The sequence below is a fragment of the Mus caroli genome, chromosome 3, assembly GCF_900094665.2.
Source record: "Mus caroli chromosome 3, CAROLI_EIJ_v1.1, whole genome shotgun sequence".
Taxonomy (NCBI): domain Eukaryota; kingdom Metazoa; phylum Chordata; class Mammalia; order Rodentia; family Muridae; genus Mus; species Mus caroli.
Genome location: NC_034572.1, coordinates 59,245,990 through 59,250,540, shown reverse-complemented (window position 1 = coordinate 59,250,540; position 4,551 = coordinate 59,245,990). Strand labels below are relative to the sequence as shown.

The following is a 4,551-nucleotide window of genomic DNA, read 5'->3' as shown; positions in this document are numbered from 1 at the left end:
AGATGGTTCTAAATTATACATTGAAGAGCAAAAGACCAAAACCAACACAAAATAAAGTAAAAGCCAAACTTCAATGATAACAATGGAATATTCCATTTCAGATATCAAGATATACTTATAGACTATAGGGGTAATGGCATGTGGGTGTGTGGCCAGAGTACGTGGCTGAGCTTTTAATAAAAGGTGTGATTGGTTATGACATGGAAAGATTTGGATTCCTATTTCACAATATTCTTAAATACTAGTTCCACAAGGGCTGAGAATGTAAAAGGAACAACTGTTACACTTTTCCTCTGTCTGAGAAAATGTCTCACTTCGTAGCCCTGGATGGTGTGGATGTTATATGGAGCAAACTGGCCTTGACCTCACAGAGATCTGCCTTCCTCTGCCTCCAAAGTGGTGGGATCAAAGGTGTATACCACCTGCTGAACCAATTTTTACATTTTTAGCTGAAAGTTTTATGATGCCAAGGTAGAGAAGGATGCCTTAAATAAGTTTTGTAACAGTCTAACCACCAAAGACCAATTAATTTGACTACATCAAAATTTATAATACATGTTTCCTAATAGGCACTATCAAGAAAGTGAAAACTCAAAAGATAGACTTTGCTAAGAAGAGATGATTACAATTAAAACAAACAGGATAAGAATCTAGAGTAGCTAACAATCTGCAACATCGAAAGACAAAGGTTTGATAGAAAAGGCTAACTAAGGCTTGTACAAAAGACATTTCAAATGGCAAACATACTCAAAAACACATTCAACATTTCAGTGATAAAAATGAAAATCAAAATGATTTGGGGTGTCGTTTGGCATGCATTGCGCTGATGAAACAATAGCAAGTGTTAGTCGCGCACACACCTCATTTGTCATTACAGTTCACTCACTGATTTTGAATATTTATCTGAATGAGCACACACATGCTACGATACACACGTGGGGAATCAGAGGCCAACTCCTGTCAGTTCTTCCCTTCCAATACATGGGTCACAAGGACTGGGCTCCGGTCATCAAGCTTGGTAGGAGGAATCTAGAGTCACTAAGTCATCCCCTGAGCCAGAGACATAAACTCTTTAAAATAATTCTGAGAATTCTAATCTTCATATCAGTTTGGAAAACAATTTCATATTATCTAATGCAACTGGATGAGCTCATAAAGCTCGACCTCAGAGAATTCATCTGTGTTATATGCCCTAATAAAATACTCCCCATTTATAACCTTGCTTTTATCACAATAAGAGAAATAGCGTAGGAAGCCAATAACCAGACAAATGAATCTTAAAATTATAAGATGCTCCTTTTTGTGTCATCTCCTAGGAGGTCGGCAGTGTCAAGATGAAGCTGACTAGCTCCTTCTTAGATAGTCACTGGCTGTCAGAAACTCATTGGGATGGAAGATGGACACAAGTTTCATACTTACTATGAGAAGCGCAAGGCCCCAGAAGTAGCCAGATGCTGTGGGTGAAGAATGGAAGGTTTGTGTGGTCTGGATCAGTGGTGGGAAGGACAAGCAAGGTTTCCCATGAAGCAAGATGTCTTGAACCATGGCACGGTGGGCCTGCTTAGTTGAGTAAGGGGCATTCTTGTTATAGACCAAGGGGACCAGGAGAGAGGAAGCACAAATCTGTTCACAGATGCATTGTAGATGCCAGTCTGAGGGTTCTCAAGTTAGCTATCGTAAAAGCAACAACAACAGCAAACAACCAAACAGAAAACAAACGAGAAAAAGGTATTCCTAGACTGAAAGATACTCCTGTGTCTTGGGGATTAGGGCCCAGAGGAGATAACAGGATCAGAAAGCTTTTCAATCTCTCTTAAAGAAGATGATATCTGCCAGTAGGTTTTCAGAAAGCCCTCCAACAAAGAAGATAAGAAGCCCGTGGCCAAAGCACCGGAGATCCAGCAGCTTCCCACCCCACATGTCCTGTATACAAATGCTGACAGGCTGCTCTGAAGAAGCAAAATACCCAGGAAATCAAGGAGGACACTAAAGAATGTGCTAAACTTCAGTCCAAGAGAATGAAGAAAAATGCCAGGAACAGATTACAAGAGATGCAAGCTGTCCTCACTGAGAGCTTCCATTTCTTTTTTGTTTTGTTTTGTTTTGTTTTTTGTTTTGTTGTTGTTTTGGGGTGTTGTTGTTGTTGTTGTTGGGTTTTTGTTTTTGTTTTGTTTTTTGTTGTTTTGTTTTGTTTTGTTTTGTTTTTGGAGTTAAGATTCTTTACTAGGTATTAGTTCAAACAGATGCCCTAGTTCTTCGATCCCTTCTCCCTATAGGTCACAGTGAGTGGGTTTCTTCAGAAGAGCCTGTGGGGCTGAGAGTGCTGAGCTCCAGGGTCAGAAGCAGAACTGGAAAGCCTCCAATGAATGCTGCTTCCATGTTTCCAGGCTGGGCAGCAGGGAGGAGAGGCCATGACGTGCCTCTCTGTCAGACACCATGGAGGTTTGGTAGGACAGCAGCTGTACACCCGCCTCTGCCAGGAGGCCGATCATAGTGGGCAGCATCACAGGGTCGGAGGGCTGAGCTCGGAATATGAGCAGGGGTTGGCCCCTGCGTAGTGGCACTTCTGGTCTGAAGACAGCTCCGTTGAGCAGCATTGGTGTGGTGCCCTGGACCAAGCCCGCAGCTTGGTAGGGGGCACCTGCCAGGGCCACAGTCAAGAGGCATTCCCCACTGCCCTCTTCCCCTGGAACCCCAGGGTTGTGGGAGGTGGTGACATTGAGGCCAGCCTCTTTCACCAGTAGTTTAGCGTTCAACAAGTTCACATCTGCCTGCTTAGATGCTTCTCTCAGAAGGCCGACAATGACTGCAGGTCTCAGGCAGTTCCCAGCAGTCTTCAGAGATGTTCCTTGTGTAACTACCTGGATGGTCCCTTTAGGGGAGCCAGCCCAGGCGTGCATCAGCGTGCCCAATGCTTCTGCTTCTGCCAGACCTATCCAAGGCTTGGTGTGTGGAGAGAAGGCACTGGTGAGGGCCTGGGCGTTCACGATGCCTGTTAGAGATTTCCCCTTCACCATGTCCACAAACTGGACTGCGATTTCCTCCCCCACAACGGCTCTGAGCTTCCTTGGTGCTGGCACCCAGGTGGGGACAGCTGATGACATTCTCGTGATCCACTAAGGCCCGGTCCCGTGGTGGCTCTTCTGTAAACACATCCAGTAAGCCCCAGCACACTGACCAGAGTGCAGAGCACGCAGCAGGGCACCTTCATCCACAATGCCTCCTCGAGCACAGTTCACCACTCGCACCCCTTTCTTGCACTGAGCAAAGATGATGTCATTCAGTAAGCCTGTGGTGGAGGGCAGGAGTGGGGTATGGACAGTTATGAAGTCACAGAGAGGCCAGATCTCCTCCAGCGGCAGCTGCTGAACACCAAAGGAGGCCGCGACTTCAGGAGAGATGATGGGGTCATACCTACAGTCTTCATTCCAAAGGACTGCATTTGTGTGGCCACCTCTCTTCCGATTCTGCTGAGGCCAAGAATTCCCAGTGTCTTCCCGTTCAGTTCTGTCCCCATGAACTTCTTCCGGTCCCATTTGCCATCTTTTATCGAAGCCATCCCCTGGGAATCTGCCTGGCCCGGCACATGATCATCCCTCAGGCAAGCTCCACAGCACTGAGGCTGTTCCCGTTGGGGGTGTTCATGACTAGGATGCCCTTCCTCGTGGCAGCCTCCAGATCTACATTGTCCACGCCTGTGCCAGCCCTGCCCACCACCTGGAGCTTCTCTGCCGCATTGATGACATCAGCAATGACCTTAGTAGCTGACCGGACAATGAGGCCTTCATAATCCCGGAGTTCAGCTATCAGCTCCTCCTTGCTCAAGTTCTGCTTCTCCACCACCTGCAAGCCCTCCATCTTGCAGGATCTTCCGGCAGCAGGGGTCCAGGCTGTCACTGATGAGTATTTTGCGCAGATTTGCGAAGGCCATTACTAGAGTCAGGCCTTAGAATCAGTTGCTCTGGGTGGGCAGAAGCACTTAGTTCAGGAAACTGCAGGCAGGGCTGGCTCCCGTGACTGGGCAGCGAGAGCTTCCATTTCTGAGTGCAGTCTTTAAGGGGAACAAATCACCAGTCTTTGAAAAAAAATGATATTTTTACAATGTACTAAGCATACATGAGTAAAATGCAACTGTGTGCAATGATATAGTTAACAAAATCAATGATATAAAAACAAAATCAAGGCCCATGCGCATACTGCAACGGCAAAGAAAACTGCTTAATGTGTCATTTAGAAATACACTATCTCAGATTCATCTTAAGGGACCATTGAGACACACAGAGAGCCTCTTGGGAGCAGACAGTTTGTACATGCTAGAGCTGGGGATGGAACTCTTTGTTCTGGGTCCTCATGGCAAACGTCTCAGAAAGTCCTCAGAGGGAGACACACACAACTGTCCACCCACCCCACCTCCAGGTGGACTTCAGAGATGAATGGGGAAGGAAATCTGGTAAACACTAGAGGCTGGCATTTCTGCTTGGAGCTACCTCTCAACTCCTGCGGCTTTTCATTTGTCCTGTGAGCCTGGAACTTGCTTATATCCTATGCCAC

At 46.5% G+C, this 4,551-nt stretch overlaps 1 pseudogene; it reads right to left on the bottom strand.

Annotated features, from left to right (window-relative positions):
* Positions 1–2,300: 2,300 nt before the first annotated feature.
* On the bottom strand, positions 2,301–3,931 carry LOC110291614 (annotated as a pseudogene).
* Positions 3,932–4,551: the final 620 nt, after the last annotated feature.